The following is a 23,937-nucleotide window of genomic DNA, read 5'->3' as shown; positions in this document are numbered from 1 at the left end:
GATAGGAGATGTTTTCCTGAAACTAAATTGCTTACAAGGAGGGGGCACCTGGGTGGCTTAGCTGGTTAAGCATCTGCATGCACTTGGCTCAGGTCATGATCCCAGGGTGGTGAGATTGAGCCCAATGTCTGGCTCCCTCTCAGCGGGGAGCCTGCTTTTTCCTTTCCCTCTGTCCCTCACCCCGCTCCCCTGCTCTTGCTCTTTCTCTCTTACTCTGCTCTCTCTCTTTCAAATAAAATAAAATAAAATAAAATAAAATAAAATAAAATAAAATAATAAATTGCTTAAAAGGGACTTAAGAATGGGTTTATGGTTCTTTTTATTAACTTGTCTGATGACTTTCCCCAAGATGGACCATCATTTGAGTGACATCATTGTGGAAATTTGGTTGCATGGTGATTAAAATCATGGGTGTGAAAGTTTGAGGTTGCCATTCAGGACTTATGAGGCCTTGGGCAAGTTGCTAAACTTCTCTGTTCCTTGCTGTCCTCATCATCTGTAAAATGAGGATGAGATAGTAAGGCTTACCTCTTATGGTTTTAGTTCGAATTAAAGGATGTGAAGTATATATGTAAATAAATTATTATTCAAAGCACATGTAAGAATATCTGGTGCCAAGAATTAAGCAAATGCAGTATTAGTATCAAAAATGATTGTTTAAATGTTTTTTTAAATTATGATCTTATTTTATATCAATGATGCATTATCTTGGTAAGTCAATTAATAAAAAAGTGGCCCCAAATAGGATGATGAAAAGTAAAAATACCATGTAATGAAAAAAGTCATCATTGCATTCTTATCACTATGCTCATTGGCAGTAAATTGTCCCAAGAAGGTGAACCTGATCCTGTTCACTCCCCATGTTTCTCTTTTCAAACTACTGTGAATCTGTGTGGTCTGCTGCTTAGAGATTTGGTCTTCACCTTGCACAGATACCAACACAAGAACAGATGCACAGCATAAAAGCATCCAGTCCTACATCATCATCTTCCTCCAGATAATGATAACATTACTTTTTAAAAGATGGTAAATATATTAAGAACATAAAATTCTTGTAGACCTTGGACCTTGTTTGAAATACACTGTTCCTGGAATTCAGGCAAAGAACAGAAAATGTTGTTAGGAGTCATTAGTCAAGGCTTTCGAAATATTGCCTAAGTACCATTCAAAATACCGAATACCATGCTAAGTCCTTTAGAAATGGCATATATTTTTTTTAAATCCTCAGAACCTTTCCATGGTGGGGACATCTTTATGATGGGAAAACTGAAGTTTAAAGATTAATTTGCTAAGCATCAGTGAAGTAAGTGGAAGAACTAAGAATCTCTAGGGTAGTGGCCTGAAGAGCTACTGCTCTCACCCATCATTCCAGTGTCTCCCCTGGAAGGTACAATGGGACAGTTCCCCTAGAGTGGGAACAGAGATGATTTGTTTTAAAGACCACAGCAAACCTGGTTCCTCTGCCATACTTGGCCTTTGCTTACTAGCAGGAAAGTCAGTGTGTTGCCCCACAGCACCAGGCCCATGAAAGTTGAACTCCCAAATTTGAATTAAAACAAAGGGAGAAGGAGAAGCTGATTATCTTAATGTAATTCTGAGCACATCCAATATTCATTCAGGCTTAAAGAGGTTCACAGTCAGTATTCTAGAAATACATGTTGAAAAGTGATAATGAACCTCCAATTACATGAAGCTTGGGTCTTATTATCATTTCTTGGAATTACTAAAACAACAAGATAAAGATTTTTAGTAAATATTAACTGGGAAATTTACAAAATAATAATAGCCATCATAATTACTGTTAACAAAGGCTATGTTGTAAAACAATATGAGGCCACTTTAAAAAGTTAAGAATTATTTACATCAATGTTTTTCTGCTATTGCACAGAAACTCGTTGTTAAGAATTTTCCACAGGTTAGCTTTGACCCTGTCACAGTGGTTGAGATAATTGGATTTTCTCTATTCCTCTGCCTGAAACTTTTCCAACCAATGATCTCATTTCAACTCTACAGTCTACCTCATGGCAGGAACTTGTCAACAATAAAAAAGAAATATGATTGTGAATAGACAAAGAAGATGTGGTATATTTACATAATGGAATACTATTCAGGTATAAAAAAGAGTGAGAGTATTATGCTAAGTGAAGTCAGGTGGAGAAAGATAAACAGAAATGATTTCACTTATATGCGAAATATTAAAAAAAACCCACAAAACAAAGAAAAAAATAAAACAAAAACAAAATAGTAGATACAGAGAACAGATTAGTGGTTACCAAAGGGGAAGAGCATTGGGAAGTGGGTGAAGGGAGTCAACGGTGGGGTGATGGATGGTAACTAGAGGTGGTGATCACTTTGTAGTGCACACAGATGTTGAACTATAAAGCTGTACATCTGAAATTTATTTTTAAAAATTGTGAGGTTTCTTACCACCACCCTCTTAGAATTCTACTGTCAAGAAGACTATTTGTACCTTATCATATTTCCCCGGAAACCTCTTCATTAGTTTTCCTTTCTTAGTAAAGAAAGTAGCTGGTCATCCTAAGGTTCTGTGACTAGCTGAAAATATGTTGTTAACCATACTGAGGCTGTCATAACTCAGATAAAAGACTGGCAATTCATCCCCACTCTGCTATCTTTGGGTAATCATAACAGTAAGACTGAAGAAGGTGTTTTATTTTACAAAAGGGAAGTTGGGGAAAAAACCGTGTCCACAATTAAAACATACATCATAAGGTGGAGGTTGAATATGCCTTCAGTTTACACAGGAATGGTTTTATCTGCAGCATGACTGTGGGGTGTTGTAACTACAGTTACACTGTAAGACAACGTCACCTTTAAATGTCATTCCTAAGGATGAAAAGACAATCACAGAAAGGAGAAAATTAAGAAACTGTTGGAGAAGGACCACCCTCAACATTCACCTCAAAATACATGCTTTCCATGGAGAGTCCTTTCATGTCTTTAAGGAACTGACAACTCATAGGCTGTATAAATTGTCCTAGAGCAGAAAGAACAAAGCTTCTCTCTTCTTTCCTGGCCATCAGTTCATCCCTATCACCAACAGAGAGTACCCTGGATTTACTCTGAAATGTAGGAGCAAACAACACTTGCTATGATGTGGGGAGATAAAACACAGCAGTGTATTTAGAGAAAGAATACCCAGAGATCAGGATTCAGGAATATAAGTATGGTTAATATGAGAAGATCTATTAATATACTATACACTTTTAATAGATTAATTTATATTATGTGTGAAAAAATGATAACATTTAACATGTATACCAGGTCCCAAATTCTCATTAAAATTGCTGACAGGAAAAAAATATAAAAAATTAAATTAAAAAAATAGCTGACAGGATGCCTTTATTGTAAGACATGAGATGTGAAACAATAAATAATACACCAACGTTACACACACACCAATCACATGCATGTGTATAACATATCAAACATACCAACTGCACTCATGCACATACCACATCACACTCATGTGAGCACATATACAATACCTGTGCCAAACACATGTATGTTTATGTCATAAATGAGTATACACCACAAAAACACATCAATCACATGCATGTGCACATCATATTACAAACAAACTGATTACAGGTGTGAACACGCATCATATGCACACCAATGACATGCATGTACAATCATATTACACACATGGTAATCACATGTACACATCATACCACAATGTCATTCAAATGCATGTGCACATCACATTACACACATTAGTCACAGATAGGTCATACTACAACATACCACCCACATGTGTGCATATCATATTATATACATACATCAATCACGTGTGTGTGCATCATACGTCAGATTTAAATCAGTGTTTCATACCCTGGTAAGACAATGGCAGTTGTATTATCAGATGATATTATCTACCTGGAAAATCCAACAAAATCCAGTGAAAAGCTCTTAGAAACAAGAGGAAAATCAATTAAGCTGTCTGGTTACAAAATGAGGGTACAAAAGCAATAGCATCTTGACTTGTAAATTAGTATAACATAGCTCAGACACATGTAACAGTATAAGAAAACCATATAAACACCTCTGTACCTGGCTTAAGAAATATAAGGGTGCTGATGCAGTTGAAGCTTGTGTATTCCCCACCAGTCACATCCTTTCTTCAGAGGTAATCCTCATTGTGAATTTGATATGTATCATTTTATGTAGCTTTTGACAGTTTTGTTATTTATGTATGTATTCCTAAATTCCATTACTGTTTATTTGATGCATTCTCAAGGTCACATCTTATTGAAAGGGTTCCTTTTTGGCTTGCTTGTTTGGGTGAGTATCATGTTTGTGGGGTTCACTTGAGTGTGTTCAGGGACTTCTAGCACACGCCTCTCATTGCTATGTATTATTCCAGTGCATGAATACAGCTATACATACCCCATTATTTGCTGTCATAAACATTCATGTATATGTTCTCTTTTTACATATGTGAGTGCTCCTATAGACCCTAGGATTCTAGACTATGTACCATGAATTGGAGAGAATTCCACATCTTCACTTTTTCTATGCAGAGGCCAATTGTGCTAAATTCATGTTTGAGTCACTGTATATACAAGTTCTCATAGTTTCACATCCTCACTCAAACACGTGTTTTATTGAGGGTTTTTTTTTTTTTTTGCTCTATCGATAAATATGTAGAAAATGTAATAGAAATAAAAGGTCTCATTTACAATAGCACTGATACAATTCTTAGGAATAAAATCAACAAGTCATACAGTATTTGCATGAAGAAAATTAAAACACTTTTTATTTTTATTTATTTATTTATTTTTAGAGAGACAGAGAGGGGAAGGAGGGGGAGAGGGAGAGAGAGAACTCCAAGCAGGCTCCACATCCAGTGTGGAGCCCAATGCGGGGCTCGATCTCACAACACTGAGATCATGACTTGAGCTGAAACCAAAAGTCAGATGTTTAACCAACTGCGCCACGCAGGTGTCCCCAAAACACTTTTTAAAAGATTGTAAACAAGGACTTGAGGAAATAATGATAGATATATTTTCCTTAGCTGCAAAGATCATAAATTGGAAAGATAACATTTTTATCTAAATTATTCCATAAATTCCAATCTTAAAGTCATTTTCGCCTATATTTTTAAAAAGAATATATATTGTGAAAAAACACTATGGAGGTCCTTCAAAAAGTTAAAAATAGAACTACCCTATAATCCAGTAATCACACTACTGGGTATTTCCCCCCAAAATACAAAAACATCAGTTTAAAGGGATGTATGCACCCTTGCATTTATAGTAGCATTATCTACAATAGTTAAGTTAGGGAAGCAGCCCAGTGTCTATCAATAGATGAATGGATAAAGAAGAAGTGGTATATATACTCAATGGAATATTATTCAGCCACAAATAATGAAGTCTTGCTACTTGCAATAATATGGATGGAACTAGCGATTATAATGTTAAGTGAAACAAATCAGTCAGAGAAAGACAAAGACCATATTATTTCACTCTTATGCAGAATTTAAGAAGCAAAACGAATGAACAGAGGAGAAATTAAAGAGAGAGAAATCAAGAAATAGATTCTTAACTATAGAGAATTAATTGATGGTTACCAGAGGGGAGGTGGGTGGGGATGGATGAAATAGATGATGGGGATTAAGACTACACTTATCAGGATGAGCCTGAGTAATGTATATTGTATGCCTGAAAGTAATATAACACTGTATGTTAACTAAACTGGAATTAAAATAAAAAATTGAATAAAGTTTGAAAAAAGAATATACATGAGTACAGTCATGATTTTTTAAAGGAAGGAAGTGTGAGAGGGGATAAAACTAGTCTTACCAGATTTTAAATTATTTTATTACACATTTAAGAGTACATTGCTGATGTAAAAAAAATTGATCAGTGAAGTGGTGTCTCTGGAAAAAAACCTCAAATATACATGAAAAATGACATTTCAAATATTTCAAATACACTGTATAAATTTTAATTGAGAATGATGGCTAGCACTTTAGAAATAAACAAATTTGGATCCTTACCTCACAATTTTTACACATACATGCAAATGCATAATTCAGAAGAATTGAACATTTTAATGCAAAATATAAGACTAAAATGATTGGAAAAAAAACTTCAGGGGCTCAAAACTAGAAACCATCAAGGAGAAGATTTGTCTATATCAAAATGACAATCTTTAGTTCAATGATAAAGCCTATGCATAAAAAGAAAAACAAACTAGGAAAAGTACTAATAAGGGCCTAACAGTTCAAACATAAAGAGTTTCTATGAATATAAGAAAAATATATACCTCAATAGAAAAACAAGTCCCCCCCTCCCGCAAGAAACCAGGCCAAGTTTGCAAACAAGCAATTTATAAAAGAACTATAACAATTTCAGTAAAATTAATACATATTAAAGCAATAATGAAGTAACCAAAGATGGTTACGTTATGGAAAACTAGCAATATAAACTCACAACACACTTTTTGAGGAAAATTTATATGTTTCAAAAGTCCAAATGTGTTTAGCCTTGGACGCAGAAATTCTGTTTCTAGAAATTCTTCAGGGAAACCAAGACAGGAGTAAATGTGTGGGCAGCAGAGTGGGGTATGTGAGAGTGGACATCAGGAGTGGATAGGCCTGGGTTTGAATCCCAGGACATGACTTTCTAAATCTTGGTCTCTTCACAAATACAACAGATATGATTCATCACACCTTACAGTTGGAGGATTGAATGAAGCAATGCATGTTGAATGCTTAAGAAAATACTTGACATATTATAAGTGCTCTATAAATTTTTGCTACTGTCATTGTCATCACTATTAAGGTCTATTCATACTGTGCAGCCTTTCAGGCACTAAAATGATGTTGCAAAATTGCGTCTACTGACTCAGGAAGATGACTACGATATAATATTAAGTAAAAATGCAATTTATAAATAACATTTGTAATATGAATATTTCTGAAATATATAAAGTCTTGCTACATCAGAATAAGGAGTACTAGAGAGTAGTCATTTGACGTAAATCTATTTAAAAGGGCAAAAAATCTTGGAGTAAAAAATGAGAATAAAGAAAAGTATTTTGTGACTTTATCCTAACAATTGAACCAAAACTGTTGACAAATTTTATATTTTCCTCTTTAAAAAATTCAAAATAGAAGGGTAACTAAGAAGTAATTTTTAAAACAATGAATACTGTACTGCACTGGCAAAACTTTCCCTACAAAGTGTATATAGATAACAACTGTTAGGTGCATATTATGTTCAGGTACTTTATAAACACAAGGGATACAGCAAACAGTGAACAAAGCAAAGGCTTACCTAGAGTTCACTTTCTAGAAGGGATGACAGGAGAAAATCAGCAAATAAGTAGGTAAGTGCTAGAGGGAGAATAGACCCAGGTGAGGGCTATAGAAAGTCCTCGGAGAGTGGAAAGGGAAGATTCTCTGATCAGGGAAAGTTGAGGGAAGACCTACAGAAAGTGGGGAGGGTGCTTGTGGGGAAGGGGTTTGGGGCAGAGGAAAATGATGGTGCAAAGACCAGGAGCCAGCATTGATGATGACATGTCTGAGGAGCAAAATGGCACCCTTACGGCTGGACCAGTGCTGGGGACAGGTGGAGGAACACACATAATAAACTGAGAAGAAAGGGTCTGTGAGAGAGGACAACCAAAAGAGAATGGTCATCTTGCCTCCAAGTGGAGGAAGTGTCTGAGGAAGGAGGGAGAGAGAACTTAGTGCCAAGAGATCAAGTAAATTAAGGACTGAGAAAGACCATTGGATTGGCATCTTGGAACTCACTGGATGAGGCCAACTTCTCTGGAGAGGTGGTGAAGAAAGCTTTATTGCAATGAGGGAGGAAGTGGAGATAAGAGTAGAGAATTCTTTTCATGTGTTTTCTTACAAAAAGAAGCAGAGACATAAGACAGGATCTAGAGATATAAGAGTTGATAAGACAAGGAAAAGATGTTTGAGGGGAGGAGGAAGAAATAGCAGCATGTTTGAGTCATGCTGATGGGAATGATCCAGTAAAAGGAAAAAAATTGATGTGGGCACCTTTTTCCGTATTTCTAGTTCTACTTTAGAATCAATTTGTGTTTTATTTGAATATCCCAAAACCAGTGAAGGCTGCCAAGTAAAGATTCTCAATTGACACACAGTACTATTAGGGAGGGAAGCTCAGTGAGTACCCATTCATAAGTGGTCATTATGGTATTTGGTCATTGCTAGTTATGGTATTTATTTTGCTTTTAAAATATTTTGACTATGAAGAATAAGGTAATAAACTAGGAAAAATTATAAGACCTTGAAAGCAATGCTAGTGCATCAACATTATCAACATTAGTTTTTGCTGGGTTGTGGTATTATTGGTCATATTCACGTTCCACTTTTTTTTATTGGAGTTCAATTTGCCAACATATAGCATATCGCCCCTTCAGTGACCCAGTCATCCCACACCCCCACCCCCCTCCCTTTCAAACTACCCCTTGTTCATTTCTCAGAGTTAGGAGTCTCTCATGTGCTGTCATCCTCACTGATATTTTCACTTATTTTATCTCCTTTCCCCTCACTTTCCACTTTTGATAGCTTTTTCCATGAGCATGTATAACCTTCATTGCCAGAATAAAACCCAAATTTTATTTATTTATTTATTTATTTATTTATTTATTTATTTATTTAAAGATTTTTATTTATTTATTCATGAGAGACACACACAGAGAGAGGCAGAGACACAGGCAGAGGGGAAGCAAGCTCCATGCAAGGAGCCTGATGTGGGACTCGACCCCGGGTCTCCAGGATCACACGCTGGGCTGCAGACAGCGCCAAACCGCTGCACCACCGGGGCTGCCCTAAATTTATTTTTATTAAAAAGAAAGAGGAAAGTATGGAAAACAGTATGACAGTTCCCCCAAAAAATTAAAAATAGAATGATCTAGCCATTCCACTTCTGGACATATATCCAAAAGATTGGGAGGCAGCGTCTCAAAGACATATTTGTAAACCCATGTTCAGAGTAGCATTTTTATTCACAATGGCCAAAGAGTGGAAGGAACCCACGTGTCCATCTGTCCAAGTGAACAGGTAAATAAAATGTGATCTATACTTACAATGGAATATTTTTCAGCTTTAAAAAGTACAACATGGATGAGCCTGAAGACATTATGTTAAGTGCAATTGCCTAGTCACAAAAGAACAAATATTATCTAATTCTATTCATTAAGTACTTATACCAGTCAAATTCTTAGAGACAAAGTAAAATGATGGTTGCCAGGATAAATGTGGAACTATTGTTTCATTGGTATGAACTTTCAGTTTACCAGGATGAAAAAGTTCTGGAGATTGATTGCATAACAATGTAAATATAATTAATGCTACCAAATTGTTCACTTAAACATGGTTAAGATGAAGGCCTCTTGATTTTGGCTCAGGTCATGATCTCAGGGTGGTGAGACTGAGCCCTGAGTGGGGCTCTGCCCAGAGTATGAAGCCTGTTTAAGATTCTTTCTTTCTCCTTCTGCCCTTCCCCTCGCCCCCACTTGCACACACTCCCTTTATCTTAAAAACATGGTTAAGATGGTAAATTTTGTGTTGTGTGTATACTATCACAACTTTAAATCTAAAAAAGAAGACAAAAGAAGGAGAATGTTAGCTACCTGTGTCTCTGGGAAGAACAGGAAGGTCAAGTTGTCATTGGGACAAGGGGATTCTACAGATGTCCTCTGAAAGTCCTTTCAAGTTTTGTCGATCTATAAACTGTTAGAATTCTTTCCTCACTCTTGAAACTAATTCAATTAATTAAATGGATTTTTTTATAGCATGATTTGTAACCTCTATTTTGAGTTTAGACTAATAGCACTTCTAAAGTCCTATATTGATACAAGTTTTAACAGTTTGGCAAGTTCAGTCAGAAGGAAAAAAATGGATTTTTTGATTCATTTTCAATGTAATCTATTTTTCCAGTCTCTAGTGTACAGTGTGATTCATTTCAAAGGGGCTCTATTTTGGGCAATGTGGCTTTAAGTAGGACTTACATAAAATGAAGCCACTGCATCTAATTAATCATTCAGGAACCCAAACTTTGTAATTATGTGGCCAACCATTTCCAATCATGAGTCAGTTGTGAATCTAAATAGAATGGTTCACCCACTGCAATTACCTAAGTTCCTTTTATTGGAAGGTTGTAATTACTTTGACAGTCCTCATCACTGGCTCTCTTTCAACTTTTAGAGGATACTTCTCTTTGAGATGTGCAGCCGTACCTCCAGGCTCTGCAGTCTGCTTGCTAAGTCCATCATGGTGAGGGGGTGTCACCTCAGGACTGGAATCATGATGGGCCTTCTGGTCAAGGCAGGAAGATCAGGCTTCCCTGAACCCCCATCATGGTACTTGGAGTACACATATTATTTAGCCACTGCTCTTTAAGAAGTACATTCTTAAGAGACCCCTTCTCCAGTGTGGTATATATATTGGACTTGTATGTTAGTCAGGCATGAGCAGCACAGTTGTGAATTACAGTTTTATGTTTCTTTTTTTCCTTAGTTATTGGAACTTCTAAGGTAATATAGATTCCTAGCAAAAACTCAAACACTGCAAAAGAGTCTAAAGTCAAGTTGAAAATGACCCAACCCTCCTTCTAGCTCTACCCTTGATCGATAATTAACTATTAGATGCATTTTTTCCCATATTCTTTTCTTTGCTCACATACAAACATGTTTGCATATTCTTTTTATGTTTACCGCATCACACTAAATAGGGTATTCGTTAATTCACTCTTTTCACTTGGCCAGAGCATAGGCATCTTCTATGGACTGAATGATATGTCTATTAAAAATCATATTTTGAAACTCTAAGCCTAAATATGATGGTATTTGGAGATGACGCCTTTGGGAGATAATCAGGTTTCGATGGAGTCATGAAGGTAGAGCTGCCATGATGGGATTAATGCCCTTATAAGGAAATGAAGGAATCATAGGTTTCTCTTTCCACCATGTGAGAAGGCCACCATCTTTGAACTAGAAAGAGTATCTTCACTAAAAACCTGACTTTGATCTCAGACCTGACACTCTGGCCTTAGACCTCTAGCCTCCAGAATGGTAAGAAATGAATGTTTGTTGCCTTAAGCCACCCAGTCTACAGTATGGTGTTAGAGCATCCTGAGCAGACAAAGACATGAAAATAATGGATGCTGTTGACCTCATTCATAGCAGTTGCGTAGTAGCCCATGGGTGGAGGCTCCACAGTGCACTCAGTCATCCAGGTTTGGAAGGATATATTGGTCATTTGCCATTTTGGACAAGGCTGTAACATCATCTCTTTGCCTATATTCCTAATCATTGACTCTTTCATTTCTAACAGGTAATGTCCAGAGTGGCAAAGCTAGCTCAAAGAGATGTGTGTTTTTTGTTTTAAAAAACACTTCTATGTTCATTTTTAATTTTTTTTGGCAAATATCGTGGACTTGATGTGGGTAAATATAGACAAATTGAGGGCCTTTGTGGGAATAGAATCTCTCTCGGCTCAAGCTGATTGCTAAATATTTCCAAACATCATAAGTAAAATTTTAGAAAATACAAAACTGTATAAGAAATGACCTCTCATACACCTCAAAATTTCCTTACATGATAGTAATTTAACTGCTAGGCTACAGGGACTCTTAATGGGAACTTACAGAAATGAAGAAAAGAGATGGATTGGTATGTACTCCTAATGATGTGAAGATGGTAATATTAACAGCTTGGGCTGGCCTTCATCTGGGATGCACTGCTATGGCAGTTCAGGTGTTTATGGCTGGTGTTTATTCTTATTGATTGGTGCCTGTGCTAATCTGCTTGTCAAATATTTTTAATATCACTTCTGACAAGAATACTTTTTATTTATTTTAATTGAGCACAAGAATCTCATGTAAAGCTCACATCCTAGATGAGAGGTATTGTTACATTTTGCAGATGGAGAAATTGAGGGTCAGAGATTGAACAACTTGCTCCAGCAGGCCAGGCTGGTTGACCACATGCCATTGAATGTGGAGCATGCATTGGAGCAGCTAGCAAAGACTCTGCAGAGCAAAGTGACTTGGAAAGTGTTTAGATTCTAACAATAAGCCAGGGAGAGTGAGAGGGTATTCCAGGCATGGTCTGGACAAAGCCCCTGTGCTGGCAAGGAAAAAAGTGCTGTCTGGATGGCCTCCTTCCATGAGAAAACAAGTGTGGGGGTCTTTAGGATTTGGCCCAAATCTGCTTCTCTGAACTTGTTCCTTACCACCATGCTTTGTGCTATTTCAGCCCAGCAGAACTGTAGAATTCACTACTCTGCATGCATGCTTTTATATTTTAATGTTACTGGTCCTCTTTCCAAATCTTTGTCTGCCTGCATCTTAGTCACCTTCAAAGCATATTCAAAATTCGATATCCATGGGCAGCCCAGGTGGCTCAGCAGTTTGGCACTGCCTTCGGCCCAGGGTGTTATCCTGGAGACCCAGGATCGAGTCCCATGTCAGGCTCCCTGCATGGAGCCTGCTTCTCCCTCTGCCTGTGTCTCTGCCTCTCTCTCCCTCTCTGTGTCTCTGATGAATAAATAAATAAAATATTTTTAAAAATTCAATATCCCTCACAGAGTTCACCATTGTCCTCACAGCCAGGAATAAGACCTCCCTCTTGGAGCCCCTTTGGTATGATGTTTGTCTTTCCCCTAAAGCACTGATAATTTTCATATTAAATTAGAGTGATCTGTGTGCATATTTCATGGCACTTATTCTGTTGTAAGCTCCATTTTGTTCTGTGATTCATGCATAGCATATAGCCTCTAGCACACACTGTGTGTTCATAGTGATGCCCAATCTGAATATTTCAGAGTAAAGAAAAGTAAATTTTGAAAGGAGATCTTGCACCTGATATGAAGGGGTCAGGCCAAAAATCTTTGGACTTATGCAATAGTTACTGGGAGTCTCTGGTGATTTTTAAACAAGTTAATAAATACAAGTGTTTAGCCTAATTACTTGGATAGTGAAGTGAATCAAAAAACAAAATTCTGTTACCTAGGAGCAGAGTAATGGGACTCGAGAAGATTGTTGTATTGGAAAGTATTTAGAATACATACAGTTCAGAGATAGTTATGAGGAGGATTGGGCAGAGGGACAATCCTCTAGGCAGGAGGCAGAGACTCAGAAATGGGCTGGGACTGGAGGGGCTCTGGGTGGTCCAGTTGGTTAAGCATTGAACTCTTAATCTTGGCTTAAGTCTTGATCTAAGGGTTATAAGTTCAAACCCTGTGTTGGGCTCCACACTGAGCATGGAGCCTACTTAATAATATAAAAAAAGAAGTGAGCTGGAAAGGGAAGAGACAGCGATGGGAAACTGTCATGGAGAAATTGGAATGGGGTAAAAAGGAGAGAGAGAAATGCATTTCCCAATTTCCATGCTTTTCAAACTAGGCCCCCTAACCCTTAGCACTGTGCAGAGACATACGAAGTTACAGATAAATCTGTCACATTTCTGGGGAGTTCATTTTGATCAAAGTTTGGGAAAAATACATTGTTATTCTATTAGAGTAACAAATATCTTAGGAGCATGAGATGTTAACATAAAATACTAGACTACAAAAATTTTTATTTTAGACTTGGGACTTTTTGTGTTCTGGACTCAGACTACCTGGGGCTATAAAGTCACTCTGCTTCTGCTATAAGGATTTAATGAGAGCAGCATTTGAGAAGTGCTGCTCTGACCTTGGAGACATCCTGGTGGAGATGTCTGCTACACAGGGGAAAATTGGCAAGGAAGGCAAAGCTGAAGGATTTTTCCCCAAGGTGGGTGTGATATTGTAATTTATGAGAAATGTGTATTTGATCAAGTACCCTTCCCGGCAAGAGCTCCTATAATCCTTAGAATTTCCAAAGTGATAACAGCAGTAAAGGTGTGTTTTGTTATGTTACGAGGTGACTCTGGAAGGCTCCTAGGTAACCTAACTATAGGGGATGGATGATGAGACATGATTAGAGGGCTGGAAATTGCACTACCACCTGGGACCTCCTGAGAGGGAAGAGGGGCTAGAAACTGAGTTCAATCACCATTGGCCAATGATTTAATTAGTCATGTCTATGTAATCAAACCTCCATAAAAACCCAAAAAGGGTAGCATTTCTGGGTTTGTAAACATGTGAATATTCAGGGAGAATGGTGTACCTGGAGATGGCATGGGATTTCCTTGCCTTTTCCGATACCTTGCATGGATCTTTTCTACTTGGCTGTTCTTGAGTTATATTCTTTTATAATGAACCAATACTCTAGTAAGTTAACTGGTTTCCTGAGTTCTGTGAGCCATTCTAGTAAATTACTTGAACCCAAGGCAGGTCATAGAAACATCCAAACCGTAGAAAGAGTTGTAATTGGTGTTTGAGGTAGTAGAGAGGGGCAGTCTTGTAGATCTGAACCCTTAACCTGTGAGATCTGATGTTATTGCTAGGTGGATAATGTCAGAATTGAGTTAATTGCTTGGTGGTGCTGGAAAAAACACATATTGAAGTGGGTCAAAAAAGATCCTTGTATGTTACATCTGTGTTGACATCAGCTTCTCAGAAGACCCAGAACACCATTCCTGTATGAATTTCCCCAAGTCCTATATGCAGAATGGGCAAGCCCAATTCCTTCTATAGTTCCTCATGTTTACTCCTCATGTATCAGTCATTCGACAAGTATTTATTTCATCTCCAACATGCCAGGCACAGTTCAAATGGCCTCAATAGCTTGGTTCTTTCCGTTAGAGGTATAACAAAAAGTGAACTCAGTCCTCGAGTATAGTTTGGACAATTCATATTGGGAAAGAATGCTCACTTTCCATGTTCAAGACATATGACTTCTGTCTAGACAGGCTAATGCTGTGTTGGCTCACAAGAGGCTGCCTCTTACTGTTATTTCACTGTTGACTTGAAAGTCTGGATTTTTTTTTCCATTTACTCCTGTGAATTTATGTCTTCTTGTCCTGTATTTGAGCAATTGCTCTTTTGCAGAGTTGGAATTTACATTTAGCTATATGACAGCTCATCCTGTTAGGCCCAGTCTGTGGTCTTATCCTGATGTGGTCCCTTTGGGTCGTGACTTGGACATGAATCTATTTGCCCACACCTATGGGTTGATAAGCAGACTTTGTGCTTCTGCATCACTGGGAAGGCCTAGTGAAAGGTAGCTGATGACCTGTGTGGAAGCACACTAGAGTTATTTCTTTCTCCTAAACTTTAATGTTCTAGAGGAAACTTTGTTTTTTGGTGAACGTAGAGCACACCTAGTACAGGTGGACTCTGTGCTTTTGACCAATGACAATGGGAATTGTTAGAAGTCTCGCTGGGAGAATATGTGGAGTGAGCTCACTGTGCATTTTTGTGAGGACATTGACTTTTAAAAGGCTGTAAATGAAACACTGATGAAATGTATTATTTTACAGATGACTGACTCTAGCCATGTTTCTGTTTCTTGAATTTGATACAAGTTTAAATTAATTTTTTATCTTAATTAAAAATTCTTATCCATTACCAAGGAATGAAAAGATCTCTTAGGTTCAGAGAAAGCAAAATAAAGATATCTGATGTAGTAATATATAGGTCTACTTTGTCTCTGATCTTGGGCCTTCAGCAGGATATTAATAAACAGCAGGTGACAAATATTCAGACAATTCCATGTATTATGTTGGGAGACTGGCACAACAGAAAGGGCAGAAGGAACAGGTAATAAATAACAGGCAGCCACAAACCTCCCTGGGACTCAGTTTCTCCAGTGGTTCCCTTGTCTATTTCATAGGGTTTTACTGGGTGTAAAAGTACTTTCCAAACTCCAGTGTCAAGGCTTATTATTTAGAAACTCTAGGAATACCTACTTTATTCAGAGCCCCCACACCTTCACACGTGATTGACTCTCAAGCTTACAAAAGCATTTTAATGAATGACATATTCAGTTCAGGTGATAGAAAAGAAGAAAATTCAAGTTGAAGACAGAGAAGAGATTGGTAATTAGAACGGAAACATTATAAGAATGAGCAATCAGAAGCTCTTGGATTAATCAGTTTATGTCAGGAATCTGAAAGTTCGTAAGTCTCTTTGACGATATTTCATTGAAACAAAGAGGAAGAGGATTGGTAGAATAATGGCCAAGCTTGGTGTTTCTCTTCTTGGTGTTCAAATAGACTCCACTGTTTTCCCTTCCTTTTGAACTTGGTTGCTTTATCCTCCTCAAAGTTCATTAATTTAGCTTGCTCCCTCACTACTCCATGCTGAAACACCTCTACAAACCTTTAACAACTTAAGTGCTTTGTGAGGAGAAGGACCTGGATGAAAGGAGATAAGGCATAGGGTCAAGTAAACAAAGAACTAAAGCCAACATGTAAAAATGACCAGAGCGATGTAAGTAGTTTGTCCATAGGCCTTTGGCACCTATTTTTCTGTTCAGTGTCTGTGTTTGTCCACGTGGCATGAAGTCATTGAGTATCTGTCCCAATGCCTTATTCTCTTCAACTAGGGAGACCCTGAGAGTCCACAAGGACAGCACAAGAAAAGCATATATCCAATGCAAACTGTGAAAGCTGTAATTTAAGTGTGTTTCTCCCCTTTCCTTAACTTCAGGGAGGATGGAAGAAAAGTGGGACAGATTGAACAATAAATATACTCACAAAGCCAATGCCTGCATCACAACACATATCATATTTTGACAAGTTTTGCAGGCCTTAAGCTATGAGATGTTGTAAGGGTCTTGTTTTTCATTCTGTTGACTTTAATTAGGCTCACAAGATAGACAATTTATTGCTATTATCGATATTATTTTTTAAAGCCAATATTCTTAACAGTTAAGTTTCCCCAAATTCACTCAGCTCAACTTCACAAATTTTAAGAGAAGATACAAACATATATTTTTGTGACAGTTTCTAGTACAACAGTGTGGTCATAATAAGATATAGTAGAGCAATAACATATAAAAGGTTCTTTAGAAAATGGCTCTTTCAGAAATTCATAAAACATTTGAAAGTGAGCCAAAAGGTTTCAGACTGTGGAAAGAGTGGAAGATTGCTCAAAAGGATGCATTTCAGCACAAATTGGTAGATTTAAATGAGAGAACCAGAAATTCCTGATCATCTGTCTTATTTGTCTGCTAGCTACTTTAATGAATGTTCTCAGCATTTATTTGGATTTCTGATTTCCTCTCCAATCTACATGTTAAAGATCATATTTTTAAAGGAAAAACCCATGTACATAGGGTGCAGTGATCAAATGTGGGAATGAGTTACCCTAGTTTTCACCCTCTCTCCTTTTCCCCAGAACTCTTAAGTCCTTAGAGGTTGGAACTGCCTCTCCAGTAGGAGCCCTAAAGAATTTGTGGACATGTTTGAAGGGGCTCTTCTTGGCCAAGGAGATACTAGGTCTTTCAGGAAGCTGCTTGGGATTCCAAAAATATACATCCTGAGTAGGCATCAAAGAACATGGCTAGGTCTGGGAAGACATTAATTAGTAAGATGTTTGAAATATCTCTGCCAAAATGTCTCACCCATCTGATTTGGCTGAAGGAATTGATAGCTTCAGAATTTTAGTTCCATTTTGGTACTTGGCTGCCTTCTTGGTTGAGGAGAATGCTAGGGACAGTAATCAGTCATTAACTGGCTTTTGTTTGTTCAGTTTTTGAAATCCCATGGCTTTTTTTTCCCCTTTAAAATCTCCTTTGTGGGTTTTTTTTTTTTTTTTTTTTTGTGGAGCTATTTCTGTTCTTAATATTTACTGATGAAGGTTCTTGGATAAATGGACTTAATACATGATCACTTAACACACATCATGTTTTCCCAGTTGCGGCCATTGAGCAAGTTCACTTGCCATAAAACTTTTCAGGACAGTAGTGTGTCATGTCACTAACTGCCTCCTCATGCTGATCCAGGATGGTGTATAATTTCTATTTAAAAGGGCATCAAGGGACGCCTGAGTGGCTCAGTGGTTGAGCGTCTGCCTTCGGCTCAGGGAGTGATCCCAGAGTCCTGGGATCTTGTCCCACATCGGGCTCCCCGCATGGAGCTTGCTTCTCCCTCTGCCTGTGTCTCTGCCTCTCTCTCTCTCTGTTTCTCATGAATAAATAAATAGAAATCTTAAAAAAAAAATAAAAGGACATTAGTATGGGACTGAAATAATATTATTAGGAGGAAAATCCAGAGCATAAAATTTCTTCAGATCATATGTAAAAGAATTCAGCTTTAGCATATTTTACATTTACATATTGTGATAGTAGGGCTGACATAGACACATGAAAAGAAAAATTTATGGGTATCTCCTATACAAGAAATAATCTAAATTATTAGTAAAGATGACAGGTCCCTGAAAGTAGGTAGTCTAGAGTTTACTTACATGTGTTTGTAGATGCCTACTGGAATCGGAGATGCCCAGAAAATTAAATTTCTGTTTCTCTACCACATTTCATGTCCTGTTATTAATACACCACTTTTTAGGGATACCAGTTGAGACCTACTGGTTTCTCTTTCTCTGAACAGGTTTATACCTACTTCTGGAAAGAGAGAGATAAACAAAAACATTTGTAATTTGCTTCTTTTGGACCTCAGAAGATAGGAAGTTCTGTGCTTCTCTGAGGATGAGAGAAGGAATGGCCAGAGTCTCAGAGGTGACAGAAATCTTAAGAGGTTGCATGAACTTGGACTGATCATACTTTGCCAACTCAAAGATCTTGGTTGGGCAGTTGGTAAGAAAAAGAGAATTTCTGCACCACTGTTTGATTTTCCCACATTAGATGAGACATTTAGGTAATTACTTCTATCAATAAACAATATTTTGGCTGCAGTAGCCACGTGTCAACATGTAAGCTGGAAGCTTCCTCTTGTCTATGTACCACAGGCCCTGCAATATTCCAGTTCTGCCCATCTTGGGATAGGCAGTGATTTCCAACCTCCAGCTTGACATTTGAGTCGTGTGGAGAGGATTTTTAAAATACTGGTATCTGGGTCCCACCCTGGAACTATTAAGTCAGAATTTCTGTGGATGGGTGTAGGCATTTGATAATTCTTGAAGTGCTTTCAGTGATTCTAATATGCAGGGCTGAGAACTCCATTAGTCTCTTCTGTTAAACGAAAACATTTCCTGGCAGAGGAAGCACATGATGTCACTGTAAGTCATCAGAATCATTGATACCTTTGCTGGAAGCATCTGGCAGGAGATGAGCCTAGGGCTCCTTAAGACAGGTTGTTGAGGTTGAAGAGAATTGAATAGGAAAGTGAGCAGGGAAAATGCACATGACTCTGGGACATCTGGAATCCTAGAAAATGAAGGTGAAAGTCAAGGCTGACAAGAAGGAAGATTTGAAAACAGAGGGAGAAAAGGCCCGTGGAAACAAAATTCATTTATTTCACAATTTTGCCATGGAACCTAATTACTGGAATAGGAGGTGGAGGATGTGGAGAGAGAAATTAATTTAGGACTTCCTGGTTTGGAGGTCAGATGATGTAATTCATTGTAGAGGCTGAAAAAGACATGGGCAAATAGTTATCCTCAAAATTTGTTTGGCTGTGGGCATACCACCCAGGGAAAATCGCCGAGGATCTTTTTTATTTTCAAGGGAATGAACAGTCATCATTAGTGTACTACTGGCCAGTAGCAAAAAAGAAATTTCTTTTTTACCTAAAATATAGGCCTGATAAAATTCTCTTTTGGGGTATGGTCCTCAATTTTACAAGTTCTGAGTAGCTAAATCAACCATTCTCGGAGTAATTCAAGGCAGATTGGCAATTTATTTCACAAAAAATAACAATCCTCCACTGTAACACTAGGTTGAAATCAGGGGCTCTGTGGATCCTAGCTGGAAAATCTTGAAGAGCAATCAAAAGCAGTACCAAGCAAAAAACTAAAATCTAAAGAGTCCTGCTCTCCTGATGAGAAATTTTAGAAAATCAGGGCTAGTTTTTATTCCATTAATATCAACTCAATTAGTTTTTAATTTTACCTGTTTATTTTCTCCAAAATATAGGCTAGGTCATTGAAAGTTGTAATTTAAGGATGCCTGGCTCATGTATTTATTTATTTTTTAAATTAAGGTCTCTGAAATTGAGTGTGTCCTTAAATAAGTAGGGCTCTATATTAGGAAAAGTAGGATTGTTCTCCCAGACCTTATGAATCTTCTCTTCCCTCCATGTTCAAGACCCCCTGTTTCCAAAAGCTGTGACATATCCTTCTAATTAACTCATCTCTGGAGGCAGCATTCCTCGGACACAAAAGTGCTGGACTTCCTCAGAGAATACCAGCTGCTCTGCGGTCTTGGCCTTTGTCTTGATACACCTCCCATTAGTTGGTCTTCATACCAAGTGGAGTAGTCTTGGACTGATTGCTCCAAGTCATGAGAGCTAGATAACTCTCATAGAAATTCTCAGTGCACACAGTTGACCACCTTTTCATATATCAGAAATGCTTTTCTATGCTGAGGTTTAAAAGCTTAGAGTTCGATTCATGTTGAGCATTTAGGATCTAACAGCTTATGTGGGAAACCTCGCCCTGTAGCCATCAGCCTCTGCTTGGTCGCCGTGACAGGAACCTTTCTATTGCTGAAGCAGTCTGTCCATTATTATATAGTTAGAAGGTTTTTCCCCCAACACATGGAAATGTTATTTAGCATAAGAGAGGCCCTAGAGGTGCCTCGGTGGCTCAGTCGTTGAGTGTCCGACTCTTGGTTTCAATTTAGGTCATGATCTCGTAGTCCTGAAATCAAGCCCTGTGTCAGGCTCTGCGCTCAGTGATTTTTCTCTCCCTTTCTTTGTTTCTCTCTCTCTCTCTCTCTCTTTCAAATAAGTAAATATATCTAAAAAAAAAAAAAAAAAAAGAAAAGAAAAAAAAGAGGAACCCAGTGTTCCCAAGGTCTTTAGCCTCTCAGGGAGCCTCCCTTCTGTACTCATCAAATATCCAGAATCTAGGACTTCATTCTGGCTGACTGCAAGAGTCTTGTCCCTTCGTCAAATACTTCTGAGAAGCCCTGAGAGTATGCACATTCTTTCCATCTCACTTCCTACTCCACATGTCTCCTTCTGACCTCTTCCACCATTTTCCATGTACCGTCTTGGTGCTCCTGTCCCAGCCTGCAGCTCTCTTGGATTCACTCCATCTCACATTTGGACACTGACCTTTCCTTAATCCCCAAGACTTGGTACTACCCAGACAGTTATGTTTAAAAAAATTTACTGAAGATTTGAGAATGACATAAGGGAATTAGAATACTGGAAAGACAATTTAAAATTGGATGCCATGGCTCACTTCTCCTACAGTTCCTCAGGCCCTTACCAGCTGTGGCCTTCATTGATCCCCATGTGCTGCCTTTTTGCTGGGCCCAGCTCTCCTGCTTAAAGTTCACTTCATCATCTCTTGTTCTCCCTGAGTGTCAGAGGCCACAGTAACCACTCCCTATCTTTCCTCTCATTTCCATTATAAGAATCTCATAAAGATGTCTACAATGAAAGTAGCTTTTCACATTAATAAGCAGAAAAGTTAACATCTCTGTTTGAAGCATTGCATTTGGAATACATCCCAAATTTGAAGGCTAGCACAAGGATGACAAATAAGTACTTGCCTTAAAATTACTTATAGAAATCACACTGGGAGCTCTTCCTATGGATAAATTCTATCTTTACTTTTAGAAGCATAGGAAAGACATTGCTGGCATTTTAACCAGATACCAATTTGTTCCCAGTTCAGGTTGTCCACTGTTCAGAAACCCTGGAGTCCAGTCAGAAGGCTTACCGATTGCAATCTCTGTGTGCTTTAATATTATGCCAATAATACTGATATAATATGTTAATATTAATCATTCACAATATTATTATGATATAATTATATTAATGTATCTTGTTACTATATTTTTGCATTAAATTAATGTAATTATATTTAATATTACATTAAAATTAAGGGAAACTAATTTTGACTTGAAATCTTCCCATTTTTGCCACTTTTGCTTAGTTTTGCCCTATGAAATTAAAATTAGAACAAGTCTAATCCCTTTCCTATATTCAGATGTGAAGAATAAACTCACTCCAATTCTGCTCTTGAAGAAATTTAACCTCGATAGGGATGAAGGAGTGCACTTGTGATGAGCATAGAGTGATGTATGGAAGTGTGGAATCACTATACTGTACACCTGAAACTAATATTACATTGTATGTTGACTAATTGGAATTTAAATAAAAACTTTAAAAAAAGAGAAATTTAACCTCATGTTGTCACCTAGTTTTAGCATGGGGCTTAGGGCTATTTTATACTTGATCATTACCAGAAAAAATATGAAATAGGCCAAATTAGGATTTAGGAATAACCAGAATCTTAGAGGTGAGATCATCTATTCTAGCTGCCAGTTTATTAGTATTCCTTTCAGGGTGTCCTTGAAAATGTAGAATTTTTGTTGTTGTTGAAGAAATTAAAGATCTATTTCCAGAAGACTTCTACTGTGATCCTGCAAAGGTTGTACTATCACTTTTATTTTTTAACTTTGCTAAAGGAAAAGAGAGATTCCCAAACTATGGCTTAGTAAATGTTATTTGTGCTTTCACAGGATTTTTGAATATTTGTAATTGGCAAGATGTGAATAAACGACTTAATGTTTTTTCTTAGCTTAGAGTTTGCCTGTAGCTCCATAGCTTAGGAATACACAATAGAAAGCAGAAACAATACAAAGTGATGGCCATGGATTATTTACATATATTGCTTTATTTTTTAAACTTTGGGACTTTCTAGTTATTTTTTTTAGTAAATTTTAGTTAAATTTTGCTGAGTTCAGAGACTATATATTATATAATTTTGATGGTTTAAATTTTGTTGAGATGTTCTTTATAGCACAGCATATGAACATTTTTGGTAAATATTTCTCATGCATTTACCAAAAAGTACATTAGTAGTGTGGTTTTATGACAATTATTTCATATTTGTTAATCATGCTTCTATCTTCATATCTTTCCCCCCCACCCTGTGTGCTATCACTTACTGAAAGAAGTTGTTAAAATCTCTCCCTGTGATTGTACATATGTCTATTTTTCCTTTCAGTTCTGTCAATTTTTGCTTTATATGGTTTATATGCCTTTGTTTTCAGGTACATATTATTTGCTTTCTCCTCCTCATGGATTGATCTGTTTTTCCTTATAAAATGTTTCTCTTTACCTCTTGTCCATCTTCTTCCTTTTTGGAAGATAATTTTTTTTCAGCTTTTACTCTGTCAGATGTTACTTCTGTCCCATTCTTTCTCTCCTTCATTTCTGAGATTCCAGATAAACACATGACAGGACTTCTCACCATATCCCACAACTCTCACTATTCTTTTTTATGTTTCCTGTTTTTTCTCCCTCTGGGCTTCAGGATGGACATTTTATTTTTTAAATTTTTTTTAAATTTTTATTTATTTATGATAGTTACAGAGAGAGAGAGAGGCAGAGACACAGGCAGAGGGAGAAGCAGGCTCCATGCACCGGGAGCCCAATGTGGGATTCGATCCCGGGTCTCCAGGATCGCGCCCTGGGCCAAAGGCAGGCGCCAAACCGCTGCGCCACCCAGGGATCCCAGGATGGACATTTTAAACGGCATGTCTTCAAATCATGAATACTCTTTCTAGCTGTGTCTGTTGTTGAAACACGCCTGTTATTGTTAATTTCAGTTTTTGTTTCTAGAATGTCTATCTGATTATTTGAATAGATTTCAGTCCTCTGGTGAAATTCTCCATATGGCCATCTGTCTTCTTGAATCCTAACAGTTAAAATTCAGGTCTCTTAACTACCCTTAACTTGGATCACCTGTGGGCATTTTTTTTTGGGCGGGGGGAAAGACCCTTTGTCCTGCCTCTTGACATACACTATCTCTTGGTATACCTTCTAATTTTTTATTGAATGCTGGAAATTCACATACATTCATACACATTGTGAGAAACCGTTAGAGACTCTGAATGATGTTACCTTATAGTGGAGAAAGGT

The sequence above is a fragment of the Canis lupus genome, chromosome 31, assembly GCF_048164855.1.
Source record: "Canis lupus baileyi chromosome 31, mCanLup2.hap1, whole genome shotgun sequence".
Taxonomy (NCBI): Eukaryota; Metazoa; Chordata; class Mammalia; order Carnivora; family Canidae; genus Canis; species Canis lupus.
Note: the sequence above shows the minus strand (reverse complement) of the source record.